Genomic DNA, 22,489 nt, shown 5'->3' on the forward strand with positions numbered 1-22,489 from the left:
AATCCACTACTTGCGTAATTTTGATTTCTCTTATTTTTTTACTGTGTTTCCGTGCCTCTGAGTCCCGAAACATATTTTTCTTCAAGTCTCATATAGATACGTACTACTAAAGTTTCCTTCATGCAAATGTTTTTTAGACTGTGCAGCTGTTTGTATAAATATTCTGTAATTTACGTAATGAGCATTTCTGTAAAGTCTGATAGATGACTCATGGTTGTACTTCATTTACTTGCCTACTTTGTACTTTCAAAAATACATTAAGCTCTCATCCTTTGAATGTTTTTATAAGTAACTGTTGTTTAATTCGCCAACGGCCTTGCCGCAGTTGCGGCTCCGGTCTCGCAAACTGACATATGGCCGGGAGAGCGGTGTGACCCTCCGTGTCCGCATCCAGCGACGTCTGTGGGCTGAGGATGACACGGGTTCAGGTCAGTATCGTTCGGTCTCCTGAGGCCTGTTCGGAGGAAGAGAGAGAGAGAGACAGTTGTTTAATTCGATTATTTCTGGTATATAGTCTCACATGGGCATGTGTCAATATACATGCCCGAGAGACGGCGCAACTTGTGTCCTTTTTTCGTAGCGGCTAAGTAAGCCACTGGGCCGATAAGTCTGATGTTGTTCCTTGCGAGATATACGTTTCAAACGCTGGAAAGTTTTCAATTTTTAATTTTTGACTTGAACATGTCTGCTCGAAACTTTGACTACTGCATTCTCGCAAAGTAACTTTACTTATGTAACCTTTCTAAATGACATTTTCCATCTTCGTTAACGTTTCTGATTAACTAGTTTTTCTGTGTACTATTTTATAGGGTTGTTAAAATTTTCATTCTGATGAAGACATCCTTAGAGGTTTCGAACCCTACGTCAATGTATTAAAAAATTATTTGCAACCGGTTGACTGTATTATTTCTCCGCTGAGATTTGTATATGTTCTTTGCGCAGCACTGTTGATGTAAATGAGCATTCAAATTGTTACGTTCTTTCTTGTTTAAGTGTAGCACACCAGATACACTGCTTCGTTTTAAAAATTTCCCTTCCAACTCCAACAATACAGCCTCACTTTAAAACACCACCCTTACAGATATTTTTTATGTCTTTTCCTGAGGCTTCACGTACATCTCGCATTCTCAAAAATGAAATTATTCTTTTTTCGACGCCACTGTCCTTCAGCTGTCTCCATTTGACATTGTCATTCTCAGTGAAAGTGAAAAAGAGTTACAGAATCTGCTGAAAAGAATGAGAAGTCTAATGCGTATAGAATATGGACTGAGAGTAAATAAAAGAGACGAGAAAGCAGTGAGAAGTAGCAGAAATGAGGACAGCGAGAAACTTAATGTCAGTATTGATGACCACGAGGTAGATGACGTTGAGGAACTCTGCTACTTGGGCAGCAGAATAACCAATGACGGACGGAGCAAGGAAGTCATAAAAAGCAGACTAGCTCTGGCAAAAAGGGGATTCCTGGCCAAGAGAAGTCTACTAGTATCAAACTTACATCTTGGGGAAGACTCAAGAAAAGACATAAAAAATATCTGTAAGGGAGGTATTTTAAAGTGAGGCTGTATTGTTGGAGTTGGAAGGGAAATTTTTAAAATGAAGCAGTGTATCTGGTGTGCTACACTTAAACAAGAAAGAACGTAACAATTTGAATGAGATGAAGAGGTCGGCACATGGGAGAAATTCATGGCGGGCATCAAACCTGTCATAAAACTGATGACTCAAATAAAAGTGTCTAAATGTTGTACATGTGTATTTTACGTAATAATAGTACTCTCCCGGCCGCTATTAATGTTGTTGTTGTGGTCTTCAGTCCAGAGCACGGTTTGATGCAGCTCTCCGTGCTACTCTATCCTGTGCAAGCTTCTTCATCTCCCAGTACCTACATCCTTCTGAATCTGTTTAGTGTATTCACCTATTCGTCTCCCTATACGATTTTTACCCTCCACGCTGCCCTCCAATACTAAATTCGTGATCCCTTGATGGCTCAGAATATGCCCTACCAATCTATCACTTCTTCTAGTCAAGTTGTGCCACAAATTTCTCTTCTTCCCAATTCTGTTCAATACCTCCTCATTAGCTATATGATCTACCCATCTAATCTTCAGCATTCTTCTGTAGCACCACATTTCGAAAGCTTCTATTCTCTTCTTGTCTAAACTATTTATCGTCCACGTTGCACTTCCATACATGTCTACACTCCCTACAAATACTTACAGACCGACTTCCTGACACTTAAATCTATACTCGATGTTAACAAATTTCTCTTCTTCAGAAACGCTTTCCTTACCATTGCCAGTCTACATTTTATATCCTCTCTACTTCGACCATCATCAGTTATTTTGCTCTCCAAATAGCAAAACTCATTTACTACTTTAAGCGTCTCATTTCCTAATCTAATCCCCTCAGCATCACCCGATTTAATTAGAATACGATCCGTTAATCTCAGTTTTCTTTTATTGATGTTCATCTTATATCCTCCTTTCAAGACACTGTCCATTCCGTTCAGCTGCTCTTCCAGGTCCTTTGCTGTCTCTGACAGAATTACAATGTCATCGGCAAACCTCAAAGTTTTTATTTCTTTCCCATGGCTTTTAATACCTACTCCGAATTTTTCTTTTGTTTCCTTTACTGCTTGCTCAATATACACATTGAATAACATCGGGGATAGGCTACAACCCTGTCTCACTCCCTTCCCAACCACTGCTTCCCTTTCATACCCCTCGACTCTTATAACTGCCATCTGGTTTCTGTACAAATTGTAAATAGCCTTTCGCTCCCTGTATTTTACCCCTGCCACCTTCAGAATTTGAAAGAGGGTATTCCAGTCAACATTGTCAAAAGCTTTCTCTAAGTCTATCTCTAATGCTAGAAACGTAGGTTTGATTTTCCTTAATCTATTTTCTAAGATAATCGTAGGGTCAGTATTGCCTCACGTGTTCCAACATTTCTACGGAATCCAAACTGATCTTCCCCGAGGTCGGCTTCTACTAGTTTTTCCATTCGTCTGTAAAGAATTCTTCTTAGTATTTTGCATCGGTGACTTATTAAACTGATAGTTCGGTAATTTTCACATCTGTCAACACCTGGTTTCTTTGGGATTGGAATTATTTATTCTTCTTGAAGTCTGAGGGTATTTCGCCTGTCTCATACATCTTGCTCACCAGATGGTAGAGTTTTGTCAGGACTGGCTCTCCCAAGGCTGTCAGTAGTTCTAATGCAATGTTGTCTACTCCCGGGGCCTTGTTTCGACTTAGGTCTTTCAGTGCTCTGTCAAACTCTTCACGCAGTATCATACCTCCCATTTCATCTTCATCTACATCCTCTTCCATTTCTATAATATTGTCCTTAAGAACATCGCCCTTATATAGACCCTCTATATACTCATTCCACCTTTCCGCTTTCCCTTCTTTGCTTAGAACTGGGTTTCCATCTGAGCTCTTGATATTCATACAAGTGGTTCTCTTTTCTCCAAAGGTCTCTTTAATTTTCCTGTAGGCTGTATCTATCTTACCCCTAGTGATATACGCCTCTGCATTCTTACATTTGTCCTCTAGCCATCCCCGCTTAGCCATCTTGCACTTCCTGTCGATCTCATTTTTGAGACATTTGTACTCCTTTTTGCCTGCTTCATTTACTGCATTTTCGTAATTCCTACTTTCATAAATTAAATTCAATATCCTTTCTGTTACCCAAGGATTTCTCTTAGCCCTCGTCTTTTTACCTACATGATACTCTGCTGCCTTCACTATTTCATCTCTCAAAGCTACCCATTCTTCTTCTACTGTATTTCTTTCCCCCATTCCTGTCAATTGTTTCCTTATGCTCTCCCTAAAACTGTACAACCTCTGGTTTAGTCAGTTTATCCAGGTCCCATCTCCTTAAATTCCCACCTTTTTGCAGTTTCTCCAGTTTTAATCTACAATTCATAACCAATAGATTGTGGTCAGAGTCCACATCTGCCCCTGGAAATGTCTTACAATTTAAAACCTGATTCCTAAATCTCTGTCTTACCATTACATAATCTATCTGAAACTTTCCAGTATCTCCAGGCTTCTTCCATGTATACAACCTTCTTTCATGACTGTTGAACCAAGTGTTAGTTATGATTAAGTTATGCTCTGTGCAAAATTCTACCAGGCGGCTTCCTCTTTCATTCCGTACCCCCATTCCATATTCACCGACTATGTTTCCTTCTCTTCCTTTCCGTACTATCGAATTCCAGTCACCCATGATTATTAAATTTTCATCTCCCTTCACTATCTGAATAATTTCTTTTATCTAATCATACATTCCATCAATCTCTTCGTCATTTTCGGAACTAGTTGGCATATAAACTTGTACTACTGTGGTAAGCGTGGGCTACGTACCTATCTTGGCCACAATAATGCATTCACTATGCTGTTTGTAGTAGCTAACCCGCACTCCTATTTTTTTATTCATTATTAAACCTACTCCTGCATTACCCCAATTTGATTTTGTATTTATAACCCAGTATTCACCTTACCAGAAGTCTTGTTCCCCCTGCCACGGAACTTCACTAATTCCCACTATATCTAACTTTAACCTATCCATTTCCCTCTTTAAATTTTCTAAGCTACCTGCCCTATTAAGGGATCTGACATTCCACGCTCCGACCCGTAGAACACCAGTTTTCTTTCTCCTGATAACAACGTCTTCCTGAGTAGTCTCCGCCCGGAGATCCGAATGGGGGACTATTTTACCTCCGGAATATTTTACCCAAGAGGACCCCATCATCATTTAACCATACAGTACAGCTGCATGCCCTCGGGAAAAATTACGGCTGTAGTTTCCCCTTGCTTTCTGCCGTTCGCAGTACCAGCACAACAAGGCCGTTTTAGTTAGTGTTACAAGGCCAGATCAGTCAATCATCCAGACTTTTGCCCCTGCAACTACTGAAAAGTCTGCTGCTCCTCTTCAGGAACCACACGTTTGTCTGGCCTCTCAACAGATACCCCTCCGTTGTGGTTGCACCTACGGTACGGCTATCTGTATCGCTGAGGCACGCAAGCCTCCCCACCAACGGCAAGGTCCATGGTTCATGGTTCATTAATATTGATGTAAAAATCAGAGGAACAGGGAAATTGAGGCAGTCGAAGGACAGTGGCGTCGAAAGAAGAAGAATTTCATTTGTGAGAATGCGAGAGGTACGTGAAGCCTCAGGAAAAGACATATAAAATATCTGTAAAGGAGATGTTTTAAAGTGAGGCTGTATTGCTGGAGTTGGAAGGGAAATTTTTAAAACGAAGCAGTGTATCTGGTGTGCTGCACTTAAACGTCCTTAATTATTTGCAGAATGTATTCCAATCTCTATCTTCCTCTACAGCTCCCTCTAGTACCATGGAAACTATACCCCAATGTCTTAACAGATGTCCTACCATTCTGTCCCTTCTTCTTGTCAGTGTTTTCCATACAGTCTTTTCCTCTCCGATTCTGCAAAAAGCCTCCTCATTCCTTACCTTATCAGTCCACCTAATTTTCATCATTCCTCTGTAGCACCACATCTCAAATGCTTCGAGTCTCTTCTGTTCCTGTTTTCCCACATCAATGTTGCACTACCGTACAATGATGTGCTCCAATGTACATTCTCAGAGTTTTTTTTTCCTCAAAATCTATGTTTGATACTAGTACACTTCTCTTGGCCAGGAATCCCATTTTTGCCAGAGCTAGTCTGCTTTTTATGACCTCCATGCTCCGTCCGTCATTGGTTATTCTGCTACCTAAGTAGCAGAAATTCTCAATGTCATCTACCTCGTGAGCATCAATACTGACATTAAGTTTCTCGCTGTCCTCATTTCTGCTACTTCTCGCTGCTTTCGTGTTTCTTTCATTTACTCTCAGTCCATATTCTGCTCTAATTAGACTACTCATCCTATTCAGCAAATTCTGTAACTCTTTTTCAGTTTCACTGAGAATAACAATGTCATCAGCGAATCACATCGTTGATGTCCTTTCACCTTGAATTTTAATTCCACTCTTGAACCTTTCTTTTACTTCCTGGTCGGCCAGTGTAGCCGAGCGGTTCTAGGCACTTCAGTCTGGAACCGCACGACCACTACGGTCGCAGGTTCGAATCCTGCCTCGGGCATGGTTGTGTGTGATGTCCTTAGATTAGTTAGGTTTAAGTAGTTCTAAGTTCTAGGGGACTGATGACCTCAGATGTTAAGTCCCATAGTGCTCAGAGCCATTTGAACCATTTTTTTTTATTTCCAGCATTGCTTCTTCATCGTATAGGTTGAACACAAGGGCCGAAACACTACATCCCTGTCTTATACCATTTTTAATACGAGGACTTAGTTCTTGGTGTTCCAATCTTATTATTCCCTCTTGGCTCTTATACATGTTATATATTACTCGTCTCTCCCTATAGCGTACCCCTATTTTCCTCAGAATTTCGAACATCTTGAACCATTTGACATAGTCGAAAGTTTTTCCAGGTCGACAAATCCTATGAACGTGTCTTGATTATACACATTATTATTAATTACAGGAAAAAAATAAACACCTAGAAAAAAGAACAGTCTTACGTTGCTCAAATGCAATTGTATCACAATATCCCCTAGGACCAATAGGCAGCACACCATATGCGAGTAAAGAAAGCGTCTGTAACGTTAGAAACTTTTGCATTTCTCTCTTCATTGTTTCAAGAAGAGTCAGTTACAAGTAAAAAGACGATCAGCAACAGCAGTACTATCACTATCATTCCTCTTTCCTGAGTTTACAAATCATAAACAAAGTTCAAACTTTAAAACTTCGTTTCCAGTAAGTTAAAGCTTCGAAATTATTTTCTTTTCCTGGTGTGTTTGTACTCACTGGATTTACAGGAGAATTAAAGAAATAAAAACCATGAGTAATTCTCGGCCATTATAATTACGTCTTTTGTTGAAGTACACTGCCGTCCATAAGTTTGGAGACACCAAGTGATTTTGGGCAATGGAAAGGAAATATATTACAAAATTGAGAATGAAAACATAATCTAAGTAGGCTGTATTCTTTTTATTATCCGCACGAGTGGCCAGTTTCAACCGTGGGTCATTTTCAAGCACCTGTAATATGTTCAGATTGGATACAATGGTTTCTACATCAATTGTCTTCAAGCTCCTGAATATACATAAATTATAGTTTATACATTAAGTTACTTAAATATCTTAAGCTTCCAGCTTCATTTCACATTGTAATACACCGTTGGTGCATACGGATAGGTATTGAATTTTATTGTTTCCTAAATGTTTATTAAGCTTAAACAATAGATAGGTAAATTCAACCATTAAATTTTAGATCCCTAAAAATAGCCTCAGTTTGTTTTAATCGCGCCTTGCATACTCTCGTTATGCGATGGGTAAATTTTGCCAGAGTTTCAGTTGGAATTAGTCTCCATTCTTGCTGCAGGCCCTCCCACAAGTGTGTTGCATACACGATTTCCCGTTTTCGGATCCTCCTGTCCAACTCATCTCACAGTAGTTCGATTGGGTTACCAGTAGGGAACCGAGGAGGCCATTCCACATTTTTCAGAATGTTCTGAACCTCCAGAGACTTCGCATGGCAAGCAAGATGTGTGGTTCGGGGCATTGTCTTGCTGTGAAACAAACCCTTCCCAAATCAGACGCAAACCAAATGTCTTGGCAAGTCGTTAGATAATGGCATGATAATCTTTTTGGTTCATTTTTCGATCTACTTTCACCTAATTCCGACTTTATTCCCTCCAAAAGACCCTCGTATCATCACAGAAGCCCCTCCATGCATCACAGTTGGAATTACGCACTGAGGATCCAAGTGTTCCTGGGGTGAATGTAACACGATTTGACGGCGTTCACTTCCAAATATTTTGAACTTGGATTCATCAGTGAATAAGACTCTTTCCGAACCCCCTTGCGGTCCAATGCTGGTGTGTCGTAGCCCACCAAGGCTTTTTCCTCTTGTTAACAGGGCGCAACAACGGTTTCCTCGCTACTATATAACACTGGAGGTTGTTTTTTGCCAGGCACCGTTTCACTGTTGACTCACTCACTGGTGTACCCTAGTTGTATTTAGTTCAGCAGTCGATTCACGGACACTTTTGAATCTATTACGTTTTCTGGTCACTACGAAATGCTTTTCCTGGGTGCTCCTGAGCGAGGACGATCATAATAGGAATCTATATCTCGATGCCGGTGACAACTTCGCTGGTGTAAGTCTTCAATTTCTTTATATTTGTCTGAAGCTATTACCTTCTTGGTGCAAAGTGATTATCTTTACCCATAAATCATAAGAAATCTGGCACTTTGGAATCTTTACAATTACTTTCATGGCGTTCCTACTTTCATACAAATGGAACTTGAATGAACGGAACAGTAAACAATCTCTACATAATCATGCTGTCTGCTGGCACCACATGGCGTGTTTTGTAGAAGTGCTTGGACAGGTAAAATCAGTTTATAGACTGAAGAGCCCAAGAAACTGGTACACCTGCTTAATATCGTGTAGGCCCCCGCGAGCACTCAGAAGTGCCGCAACACGAAATGACATGGACTCAACTAGTGTCTGAAATGGTGCTGGAGGGAAATGACATCAGGAACCCTGCAGGGTTCTCCGTAATACCGTACTGGTGGATGGAGATCTCTTATGAAGAACACGCTGCAAGGCACCCCAGATGTGCTCAATAATATTCATGTCTGGGGAGTTTGGTGGCCAGCGGAAGTGCTTAAGCCCAGAAGAGTGTTCCTGGAGTCACTCCGCAGCAATTCTGCACGTGGGGGGTGTCGCATTGTCCTGCTGGAACTGCCCAAGTCGGAATGCACAATGGAAATGAATGGATGCAGGCGACCAGACAGGATGTTTTTGTACGAGTGACCTGTCAGAGTCGTATCTAGACGCATCAGGGGTGCCATATCACTCCAACTGCACACGCCCCACACCATTACAGAGCCTCCACCAGCTTGACAGTCCCCCGTGCAGGGTCCACGAAATCATGAGGTTGTCTCCATACCCGTACACGTACACATTCTCGATACAATTTGAAACGAGGCTCGTCCGACCAGGCAACGTATTTGCAGTCACCAACAGTCCCATGTCGGTGTCGACGGGCCCAGGCGAGGAGTAAAGTGTTGTGCCGTGCAGTCATTGAAGGGTACACGAGAGGGTCTTCGGCTCCGAAAGCTCATATTGATGATGTTTCGGTGAATGGTTCGCACGCTGACACTTGTTGATGGCCCAGCTTTGGAATCTGCAGCAGTTTGCGTAGGGTTGCACTTCTGTCACACTGAACGATTCTCTTCAGTCGACGTTAGTCCCGTTCTTGCAGGATCCTTTTCCGGCGGCAGCGATGTCGAAGATTTGATGTTTTACCGTATTCCTAATATTCACGGTACGCTCGTCAAATGATCGTACGGGAAAATCCCCACTTCATCGCTACCTCGGAGATGCTATGTCCCATAGTTCATTCGCCGACTATACCACCACGTTCAAACTCACTTACATCATGATCACTTGCCATTGCAGCAGCAGTAACTGATCTAACAACTGCAGTAGACACTTTTTGTCTTATATAGGCGTTGCCGACCGCAGCGCCGTATTCTGCCTGTTTACATATCTCTGTATTTGAATGCGCATGCCTATACCAGTTTCTTTGGCGCTTCAGTGTATAAAACTGTGCAGTACCAATATGTATGTATATGTCCAATAATTATCTGCACAACACTGTAAGTGTCATTATTAATCGTTTTTTTTTCAGCACACTATTCTGTTTTCTAACCAATAACTCATATAGATCACTCCCATCTTGCTTCCTTGTAATACGCAACATAGTATTTCCAAACTTATAGTGGGCAATATACAGTCAAAATCTGGCTCGTATGGGTTAAGGCGCGGCGCGTTAGCTTGAGCGTCAGCGAGGCGTGCCATACTCCGTATCCAAACGATGCGGCAGGCTGACGAACGCTGGCCAGGTATACCGGTCAGCTTGAGTATGGTTCCTAGGCAGTTTTCCACTGTCGTTTAGGCGAAGGTCAGTCTGGACCCCATCTCTTCATGGTCAATTACGATACACAAACAACTGAAGTACGATAACACACAGCATGATTCGCAGATTCACAGATAGATGATGCATGTCGCTTTCTTCTCATAGGTTAACTGACGACTGTGGTGACGGAAGGGCAGAGCAACCCGTCACAAAGTTAAAATAAAATGTATTTGCCATATCGTGAAAACAGCGGACGCCGTACGACGGGTTAGACGCTATAAAACAGAGATATTACTGTATGTTTAGAATATGCCTTTAGTTGAGGGCCGACTGTACCAACGCCGATTAAAAGTTAACTGTGGTCAAGTCAGCATATAACCCCGATTAACTCGATATTCGGCTGCACCAACCTCGATCAAAGTTAATCGACGGATTTGATCGCGATTAAAGTTAACCGAGCTCGAAGGGTCGATTATCTTGAATTGATCGCGATTAACATATTGTAAACACGTAACATGGCTGCGCGTTTTGATGTTTTAGATGGCATAGAAGACGAAGAAATGCTATATCTTCAACATATAAATCGTCGCAGCCGTGTTGGTGTACTTGTGGAAACGGGAAATCCTTTCGAAGATTCCGGTGACCGGAAATTTGAAGAGAAGTTTCGTCTTTCAAAAGAAACAGTGTGGCGATTATTGGATAAAATCCACGATAAGTTAGGATTTCCAACTTACCGAAACAATCCGGTCTCGCCCATGAACAGACTTCTTATGACATTAAGGGTATTGAAAGACGTATACATTGCCGGCGATGGGCGAGGCATGACAGAATCTCTGACTAGAGAGTAGTTTATCGTTAGTTGTTGCTAGTCTGCGCTTGACCGCGCGAGTGGACAGTAGTTGTCAGTCGACAGTAGTAGTCGTCAGTCCGTCCTAGTCCGTGCTAGTCGGCGGGAGTCGGCATGCGTCGGCTGTGTGCTCTGCTCGCGACTCTGGTCAGGACTCTGGAGGATGAGTATTGTTGTAGAAGGTAAAGAAGCAGCCTTGCGCATATTTAATAATGTATGTTAATTGTAATTTAATTTGTTCAAAGAAATGCCCGAGGCATTTTGCTCTGATTGTTGCCAGCATCATATTTAAAGTACCAGGGAAGCAGGTTGCTAGCCTTACTTGCCCCGAGTCCCATTGGGTTTTACCCCTAACGGCTGAGGGACTAACCGGTGGATTTGGTAGTCTTTGCCGTATGAGCACAAGGTGACCACGACTCAGAATATGTCCGAGATGCCCAGCCTTATTCCAAAGTAACTGGTATCCCGACTGTCGGGACCACTTACTTGGCCACTCATACGTTGCCCGTGGTTCATGAACTAGGACATGACTACAGAAACCCACATACATTCAGAGTAGTTTCAGGGGTAAGACAAGGCTGCAACCTATCTCCACTGTTGTTCATATTATTTATGGATCATATGTTGAAAACAATAGACTGGCTGGGTGAGATTAAGATATGTGAACACAAAATAAGCAGTCTTGCATATGCGGATGACTTAGTTGTGATGGCAGATTCGATTGAAAGTTTGCAAAGCAATATTTCAGAGCTAGATCAGAAATGTAAGGACTATGGTATGAAGATTAGCATCTCCAAAACGAAAGTAATGTCAGTGGGAAAGAAATATAAACGGATTGAGTGCCAAATAGGAAGAACAAAGTTAGAACAGGTGGACGGTTTCAAGTACTTAGGATGCATATTCTCACAGGATGGCAACATAGTGAAAGAACTGGAAGCGAGGTGTAGCAAAGCTAATGCAGTGAGCGCTCAGCTACGATCTACTCTCTTCTGCAAGAAGGAAGTCAGTACCAAGACTAAGTTATCTGTGCACCGTTCAATCTTTCGACCAACTTTGTTGTATGGGAGCGAAAGCTGGGTGGATTCAGGTTACCTTATCAACAAGGTTGAGGTTACGGATATGAAAGTAGCTAGGATGATTGCAGGTACTAATAGATGGGAACAATGGCAGGAAGGTGTCCACAATGAGGAAATCAAAGAAAAACTGGGAATGAACTCTATAGATGTAACAGTCAGGGCGAACAGGCTTAGATGGTGGGGTCATGTTACACGCATGGGAGAAGCAATGTTACCCAAGAGACTCATGGATTCAGCAGTAGAGGGTAGGAGGAGTCGGGGCAGACCGAGGAGAAGGTACCTGGATTCGGTTAAGAATGATTTTCAAGTAATAGGTTTAACATCAGAAGAGGCACCAATGTTAGCACTGAATAGGGGATCATCTAGGAACTGCATAAGGGGGGCTATGCTCCAGACTGAACGCTGAAAGGCATAATCAGTCTTAAATGATGATGATGATGATGATGAAAGAAATGCCCCAATAATAATTTTTATAATATAAAGCAACTCTTTTAAAGAAAAGCATTCATTTCAATTTAAAGAATATTTCAAATGCATGATCATTCCTTCCAATAATCAAAAAAATATATATACACGCCAGCATTGCACGAAGCTGTGTCGAAAAATTCCAACTTAAGAGCAGATATAATTGCGGTTTTTATTGAGGTAAGAATTTTTGCTTTTTTATTCAGAATACAGGGCCGAAGGGCAGCGCTGCTGTCCTCATAAAATTTATCAGGTTACTAAACTTTTTTATTATTTTTGGTGTTTAGGAATTTTTCTATTCCGAACTTGACATTAAATGGGAAAACAATTTTGTGGGAATATTAAGTGTGAATACATTCTTTGCACAGAGACTATAAATGGGAGCCAATTTTGTTCAGAGGTTACATTAAAATCAATTTTTTTCAGAGTTTACAATATTAAAATATTCATTTAATTATAAATTTTATTTTCTGTGGGAAGGTTACACTGGCACACATTTTCATTCATTTAATTATTAATCTTTGTGGGGTGGTTACACTTGGCCCATTTTCATTTCCATTGACATTTTTCTTTGCGGGGAGGTTTCAATATACGCAACTGGAGCATTTAATATAGTAATTGGTGACAGTGCTAATGTACATTCTACAACGACACAGAGAATTATCAGTGAATTGACGGGAATCATAGCAACAATGTCTCGTCAGTACATAAAGTTTCATTTTCGAACGGAAGTACGCTCTGTGATGGATGGTTTCAACACCCTGGCTGGATTTCCTGGATTCATTGGTACATCGGATTGCACTCACATAAGGATTCAGTCCCCTGGGGGACAGAATGCAGAACATTTCCACAACAGGAAATCATATTTCTCCTTTAATTGTCAAACAATCAGCGACCGCAATTTAATAATAAGGGACATTGTGGCTCGGTGGCCTGGCTCTGTGCACGATAGTACAATATTTCGTAATTGCGCACGAAGGGCACAGTTGGAAAATAGTGAAAAACCAGTCGGTCACTTACTAGGAGATAGTGGCTATGCATGCAGACCTTACTTATTGACAGTTCGCCGATGTAACAGGTCTCACATTACAACAAGGAACACTGTGGAGAGACAATATGGTTTGTGGAAGATGAGATTCCCCATTTTGTCTATGGGAATGAGGTGTAATCCACAAAAGACAATGGCAATTATAGTGAGTACGACTGTCTTGCATAATACTGCAAGGAGCACAAGCAAGGAAGAGCCACCAGAAGATACGGAAGTTATGTGGCTGCTGAGGCTATTACGTAGCGAGAGGGGACCCGATATCGACGATAATGAGCCAATGCCTCCCAGTCAACAAATGTATCGTGATGACACATTACCAGGACGAGCAATTCGTCGCACTATAATTGATGAACATTTTCATTGAGGTAAACTGTTACTTAATACATGTAAAATATGAAATTATTTTTATTTGAAATTATTAAAGTGCACAAATAACAAAATGTTTTTTAAATACTTACATTACATTCGGTAGAATTCTTCCGCTTCCAATATTTTAATTTTTCTTTTAGTGCCAAAATTTTGAGATTTTTTATTCTCATTTGTTTCGCTCTGTAAATATTCAGCATGAAGGAAGACAACTTCTGAGCCAGGATCGTATTTGTGGACCTGTACTTAACGATGACCGGTTATCATCTGAGCACGGTAACAGATATTTATTGATTTATGATTCAAATAAAATTTAATCTTACCTGGAGTTGAATTAAATTGTGTTGCTATATTTTCCCATGCATCCAGTTTTTCCCTAACTGTGCAACCATCCGTTTTTTTTTTTTTTACACTATAATGTACTTGAATTGGAGTCAACCAACCCCAAAATTTGGAAAAATTCGGCGTCCTTTTCTTGTGCAGTAACAACGCTCACGTCACGCCAACAATACGAAAAGCGCTCGTAAGTACCACATACCAAGGCGGTTACAACACCCTTGCCACAGGCAGACAGCGAATATCATTATCTTTGCATGTATATGGGTGCTTTCCTTTGTAACACGCGGAGTTAACCGCGGCCAAACTCCCGATTAGCTAACCGCGTTTTGGTAATCGGCGTTTTAACGTTGGTGCAGCACAGAGACAACTTAATCGCGATTACGTTTTAACCGTGATCACGGGACCCTCGGTTATCTTGCTTTTTAATCGACTTTGGTGCAGATAGTCATCAGTGTCCCACCAGAAGAGAACTTGCTCATACTGAGTAGAAAGGGGCGCTCTGCAAATATTCAGCATCAAGGAAGACAACTTCTGAGCCAGGATCGTATTTATGGACCTGTACTTTATCATCTGAGCACGGTAAATGACTGCAAGATTAGAACACCATACATGATGAGAAGGTTGCCTTTTTTGTGTCATAAAGAAAATAACCATAGCAGCACTTTCTACAGTTTGTTTGCAATAGTTCAACAAGGGATTTTGTAACAGCGTCATTTCAGCGACTATCGCTTAACGCAGGTGTGTGCTGAACAACCCAAATGTAATCTTCATTCCTCTGACATCTCCTTGTTTCACCAATGTATGCATTCTGCGAGATTTTGAATGTACTCCCACTTGATCCTACTTTTCGGGTACTTCAGTTAAGTTCTGGTGACTCGTTACGTGTCAGGCAGAGAATAGAGAGATATTGTCAGCGAGTTGCGTCACGCTTCTTTCAATTGCTAATTTCGGTCATGTCGTAAGGTGATTCCCCTTACTAATTATTACAGCGAGAGCAATACTGAATATTATATGAACTGATCTGTCATTTCTTTAATCGAAGTGCCGTTGGTAACAGCTCATCAAATCCTACTCTGACTCATCAAATCTTACCCTGGCTATCATTTTCAGTCACAGAATTTGTAGCAGAGTTCGTTTTCCAGAACACATGTTATATCGATTAATTAATATTCAGCGTTACCAATATGTTATTATTATGTTAACGACAGTTTCATTTACGTGGGCAGTGCGATGTAACCTTCTATGTTCACCTTTCCTGCAGGTAGATAGCAGCCGCTAAATTATTTGGTAAGCAGTAAGTGTAATATGGGGAGAATAAGACACAATATGTAACGCTTGTTAGCATACATAGACACACAGATGTTCATACTTCGAATAGGTACTAGAGAGATATTTCGAATTTATCACAACATCTTTTCTTAAAACCCTAATCAGTGAATCAATGCTGGGAAATCCGGCTCTGTTTAAACGCAGATACATTTACATCGTTGCAAATGACGTAAAACCTTCCAGTCAAACTTGTGTAACACACTAGTATTCATCAATGTGTCATAAAGAGACTGTGGTCTAGGAAAGGACAGTTCCGAATGGGACGGAAATCGATAGATGTGATGTACATGTACAGACGAACAACTGAATATAATTCCTGAAAAATTGGATGATTTAATCTCGAGAAAGAGTTTCACAGACTGAGTTAAATATAAATGACGAAATGACGTGTGACTAGGGCCTCCCGTCGGGTAGACCGTTCGCCGGGTGCAAGTCTTTCGGTTTGACGCCACTTCGGCGACTTGCGCGTCGATGGGGATGAAATGATGGTGATTAGGACAACACAACACCCAGTCCCTGAGCGAAGAAAATCTCCTATCTGCTCGGGGCGGACGTCGTAAGACACCCGTTTAAGTTCGTCGTTGATCGGTTAACTCTGTTTTTTTTTTTTTTTTTTTTTTTTTTTTTTTTTTTTTTTTTTTTCCAGTGGGCAGTTAACCCTCTGACAGAACACGCTAAGCTACCGTGCCGGCACCCACTCAGCTAACGGGGGTGGACATACAAATTGAGCTATCAATAACGCGTTAGTCCACATCTGGTCCTTATGCAAGCAGTTATTCGGCTTGGCATTGATTGTTAGAGGTGTCGGATGTCCTAAGAGATATCGTGCCAAATTCTGCCCAGTTGGCGCGATAGATCGTCAAACTCCCGACGTGGTTGGAGGGTCCTGCCCGTAGTGCAAGGTTCTAAACTGGGGAGAGATCCGATGACCCTGATGGCCAAGTTAGGAAGACAAGCAGAAGAAAATCTCGCCGTGCGTGGGCGAGCATTGTCTTGCTGAAATGTAAGCCCAGTATGGCTTGCCATGAAGAGCAACAAAACGGAGGACAGAATATCGTCGACGTACCGCTGTCCTGTAAGAGATCTTCTGCATCTACATCTACATCCATACTCCGCAAGCCACCTGACGGTGTGTGACGGAGGGTACCTTGAGTACCTCTATCGGTTCTCCCTTCTATTCCAGTCTCGTATTGTTCGTGGAAAGAAGGATTGTCGGTATGCCTCTGTGTGGGCTCTAATCTCTCTGATTTTATCCTCATGGTCTCTTCGCGAGATATACGTAGGAGGGAGCAATATACTGCTTGACTCCTCAGTGAAGGTATGTTCTCGAAACTTCAACAAAAGCCCGTACCGAGCTACTGAGTGTCTCTCCTGCAGAGTCTTCCACTGGAGTTTATCTATCATCTCTGTAACGCTTTCGCGATTACTAAATGATTCTGTAACGAAGCGCGCTGCTCTCCGTTGGATCTTCTCTATCTCTTCTATCAACCCTGTCTGATCTTGCTAGAAATTTAAATGGCACGCCAGACCACCAATCCCGCTTGTCGGTCTGCATGCTGGGCAGACTCATCGACTGGAGTAGAAATATCTTCAGTGATGAGTCCCGCTTCGCACTGGACTTTGATGACCAGTAAACACGTACAGATGGATGTAGTATGCAGCAGTTATGCAGAGCTGAAGAAGCTTGAGTAAGATATACTAGCGTGGAGAGCTGCATCAAACCAGTCTTAGAACAGAAGAGCTCAACAACAACATTACTGATGTCATTTAAAATGAACATGTAACTGACTTTTAGATCGACTTACACCGTTCTTTTTCTGGGCGATGGTAGACAGTCCCGATCAGCAAAATGTTGAGGCATGATGAACCCCAGTTATGTGGAGAATTTAAATACTTCTACACAGTCAATGCCATCTTCCATTAGGCGCTGCGAATACCTATTGAAACCAGTACAAATACGGCGAAATGTTGATTTCTAATTTTAAGATTATTATGTAAACTGACACTTGTGTGAATTGTCACACTATTGTAGTTGTTAGCATCTTTGATTGTTGATCAGAAGTCACGGTTTCAATTCCAGCTACTGCTTCGATACGGAATAAAAACTATAAGTCGTATAAAAATAACCTCCCTCCTTCCAGTTCTTCCAATGGCCTTATCAAAAGTTGACTGACCGACAGAGAGAAACTCAACACATTCCTCTGCCCTTAGGGTGCATAAGTGAACCTAAAGGACCTAATGGTTGAAGGCTCTGCAATGACCGACTGTATGTGGATGAAGAAGACAACAGAACTCACTGTGCTAATGACAAAAGTGTATAAACAGCGCACGATGTATTAAACAGATATACTCTCACGAGGAACATTGCCACCACAGAAGCTCCTCGGGTGAACTACCACTCATTCGAACTCCCGACTGAGAACTAACCAGGATAGAATAAACAGAGCGAGACGAATCGAAGTGTGCTTTGTTAGAAGCTGGAATTTTTTGGGAAAATTGTGAAATATTAAGAGAGACATGGATAGGCTTAAGTTAACAGAAGTTAGCAATGATAAATGGGCAAATGATTGTTGGGTAATAACAGCACAAAGTATAACTGGTTTTGGCATTGTATGAATAACAGTAAGTTACTACGGACAACATAGTGACAGACTTATTCTTCTGAGGACTAAAACGAAATCAGTATCTAGCGCAATTGAATAGTTTTGCATGCCTATGTAATGTTCTATTGATTCAAATATACAGAGAATACACGCGGAAAATCAGGTGTTGATAAAATATTTTAGGGCTATTGCAATTTAACTATGTTAAGTGAACGGAACGATTAGCAGGGGAGAGACTGGTAGGCCGAATTATTAGAGAATGCAGGCTGAGAAAATAAATCGTCTGCAAAAATCACTAGAGAAAGAATGAACCAATAAACAAGGAGACAGGAAAGACATCAGCTGAATTGTATACTGCCACACCAGGACTTATAACCTAAACAATCGAATGCAAACCAAACTCAGATGCTGATAAAGACTCACGCTGTCTCAAACCAGTGCAGTGAAGAAAAGCAGGCTGTAAATCAAAAGAAAAAGGGTTACGTTTTGAAGGTGCGAATGAAGATTAGGGTTTAACGCCTCGTCGACGGCAACGTCATCAGCAGCGGAGCACTAGTTCGCGCGTGAGAAGAAAGAGAAGGAAATCGGCTGTGGCCTTTTGAAAAGAATCAACCTAAGCGCACTGGGTAGGAAAATTAGTCAGCCCCAGAACGCCACCTCTAACCTTGATAATGGCTTCAGTTGTGAGGGGAAAAGTGTCAACATGTTTCCTCATGTACGCCCTACTCTGTAGAATGTAGAACTAAGAAAGTATGGGGGTGTTTATTGCTATGCATTACCCGCAGTCACAAAAACGCCCAGTCCTTCACTGTGAGATTAAAATCGTGTGATTTAGCGGAGCAGTCGACGTGCGACAGAGCGTCTAACTGATCGTCAAACTAGGAACGTATGTATGCAGCCCTGTGAACATGGTTGTTCTCATCTTGGAAGACGCCAGAACATACTCATCATGGAGATGTAGAAGATGTAGAAGGAAGGTCAACAACCGGTCAGCGAGAATGTTGGAATAAATATCCTCGTTCACGTGCACGGAAACTTGAAAGAGTAGGCCCAAGTCGTGGTACGAAAAACAACCCCCAAAACATCACAGAACTACCTCTAGTCTAAACTAAACCCTCCACAAACTGGATTTGGGACCGATGACCTCAGAAGTTTGGTTCCATAGGAACTTACCACCACTACAACAAACTGGATTGAACGCCTCACTAGGCTGTCGTAGCACCTGAAACCTTGTATAATTTGAAAAGATGCTGAATCGTTACTCGCCAGGTCACAATTCACATCTCCAGTCCAGATACTGCCCATTTTGTGCGTTTTCTGGCCCATTGAAGACTTGCGATTTTCTGTGCTGCTGTGAGCACTGGTTTTTTGTGAGGTTCTTGATTCCATATGGCCACTCCATGCAGTTTCCTTGGGAGTGATCGCTCGGAAACTGCTTGAGGCGGACCTACACTCACTGACTTGAGCAGTTCCTGTCGGGTATGAAACTGTCATTGACATGGCCTGACACTGATCTTCTGTACCTGCCAGTTAGGATCTGTTTACGACGACTGTTCTTACGCCGTCCTCGACACGTTGGAACAGTCCACGTAGACCCAGCGGCAAATCGGGCAACTCTGTTCGAGGTATGAGCATAGGAACGCCCAAGAACGGTGTCTCATTTCTTCCATTTTGTCAGTTCTCCACATCGATCCATCTTACTGCGTTGATATAACGACTGACAGAAATACATCACTTCACTGTCATGACATATTAGAGATGGATACCAGTCCTACACCGTCCACAGCGCTCCAAAGCGACCAGTGCGCTCTTTGAAAGGGATGTCTAATCCTTAGTTCGGAGAACTTACACTTGTCTTCATCGGTTGTGAGAAATCATGGAAAATTCATGTCTTAGTGACGGCATGGAGATTCAAAGTACTCTCTTTCTGAGGTCGAGGTCTCAACTCTGGGTCACTTTGCTCGGTTGTACGGGAGCGTGGAATACGGACAGTTCACTATGGAGTAATAATCCAGGCAGTGGTCAATAACTTAAACAAAGTTGTCCAGAAAGGTTCAGTAGAATTTCTTTAGAATGTAATAAACAAGAAATAATGAAGCCAAGATAGGTTCTAATAGGCAGCGAAAGCAGGGCCTGAAAAACTATGGATGAGTTAATAAATATTTAAACTTCTTCATGAAAGAAGAAAACAACGATCCAAAGGGTGACACAGGAATTAAAAAAAGCCAAATCAGAATGAAAACTGATTCGGCGTCGTTCTGTGAGTTGAAACATAATTTCGAAGTAAAACGCAAAGGTGTTAACCTATCAAGTCCAAATGGAAAAACTCTGTTAAACGCAGAAGAAATGCCTTTTACATGACACGCACGCCTGTCCCAAATTGTGACAGAAGAAGAGGAAGAGGCTGATGTGGAAGAAATACGCTGGTGTCCAAAAGTAAGGCAACAATTTTTATTTCTCCGTCCTGTGCCTAATTCACAATATAATCATACAAACTGTCAACCAGATATCCGAACGATCTTGTTCTACATAGAAGATGACATTTCGGTCAACGGACAACCATGCCAACGATGACGTCAGGGTACCTATGAGACGAGGTAGCTTTTGACGGGTAGTCCCACATCCACAATAACTTTGTACACAGTCACAGACGGTGCAGTATGGCACAGAGAAGATGCCTACTAGACTCTCTGCGGTGGAAGGCCATAGAAAGAACGGAAGCAGGACAGTCGAAAACTGGTGTGGCCCGACGGCATAGTGGAACTATTCTGTTGTTTCTCGGATGTGGCGAGAGTTTATGGAGACCGAAACTGTATCCCAAAGACCAGGGCAGGACCGTCCACGTGTGACTTCAGAAGAGAGGACCGTCATTTGGCTGTAAGGGCACGCCAGTCCCGCCTTAGTACTGCATGGCAACTGACATGTGAGCTCGCAGCATCCACTGGACGTGTTGTATCGAGGCAAACGGCGTGCAGACGGCTTCGGCAGAGTGGCCTTTATTGTCGGAGACCTACCGTATGTCCAACTCTGACGCGTCTTAACAGAAGGGAACGTCTAGGGTGGAGTCATCAACATGCCACCTGTGCGGTCGAACAGTAGGCCAATGTTACTTTCACAGATGAGTCCGATTTAGTCTGGAGAGTGATTATCGATGGATTCACATCTGGAGAGGACGTGGAATACGATTTCGGGACACAAACATTGCGAAAAGAGACCGATGTCAAGGAGGATCCCTAATGGTGTGGCAGGGATTATGTTGACCACTCGGACACCTCTCCTCGACATGGTAGGGGTATTGTGACGAGATCTTGGGACCTCATCTGCGGTTGTTGCGGGGTGCTAGGGGCCCAGACTTAGTATTAATGGTCGATAACGCTCAATCCTATAGAGCACGGGTGGATGATGTTTTCTTGGAAATGGAAGATATTGCACGCACGGCGCAGCCTTCTCGCTCTCCAGGTTTGAATCCCATAGAGCACGTCTGGGATGCACTAGGGAGGTGGCTTGCACCATGTCAGTATCCACCAACCACTCCAAGACTTGCGAGCATCTCTGCAGGAAGAATGGGCGTTATTGCCTCAACATGAGACTGATGACATCATTCACAGTATGCCCCATCGTTGTCAGGTCTATATTGCTGCCAGAGGGGATCACACCCCATACTCAGCACATTAACCAGTTGTCGGAATGTGTGTGCAAATCCGTTAAGTTGGAAAAAGCGAAGAACATTTTTGTCTACCGTTATGCATGGCCGGCCGCTGTGACCGAGCGGTTCTAGGCGCTTCAGTCTGGAACCGCGCTACCGCTACGGTCGCAGGTTCGAATCCTGCCTCGGGCATGGATGTATGTGATGTCCTTAGGTAGGTTAGGTTTAAGTAGTTCTAAGTTCTAGGGGACTGATGACCTCATATGTTTAGTCCCATACTGCTCAGAGCCATTTCAACCATTTTTCGTTACGCATGTTGCAGTTGTTTACGTTCTGAATTCTTTGCATTGTTTCTACTTTACTATCACCTGTTTATACTGTTTTGTAACAAAATAAAAGTAACCTTCCAAAATTTCCGTTTGTTGCTTTAATTTTAGACACCAGCAGAGTTGCTTCAACAATGCAATCAGTCTGGGATCCAAAAAAAAAAAAAAATAAATAAAAACGGAAACGACAGTCACGTGTAAGAGAGGGCTTTTGAATCATTAGCTACAACTGATCTGCTATTCGCCAACTAACTGCTTTCAGTCAGCTGTTCCACCAGGTGTCGGACGAGCCGCGTAGAAGTCAAAAGGTCAGACAACTTGTTTTGGTGAGGTTACAAGCCTGTAAGTGGGAAAAAGGTGCGGCTCTGCTAAGCGGATGAAAGGGCGACCCGGGCATAACTTGTTGCCGCTATGCGAGTGCTTCCCCGCCCTGGAAAGAGTTCAAGGCCGCTGAGGACTTTCTGCAAGTTGAGTCAGAGAAAACTGTGG

Source organism: Schistocerca cancellata, chromosome 1, assembly GCF_023864275.1.
Source record: "Schistocerca cancellata isolate TAMUIC-IGC-003103 chromosome 1, iqSchCanc2.1, whole genome shotgun sequence".
Lineage (NCBI taxonomy): Eukaryota > Metazoa > Arthropoda > Insecta > Orthoptera > Acrididae > Schistocerca > Schistocerca cancellata.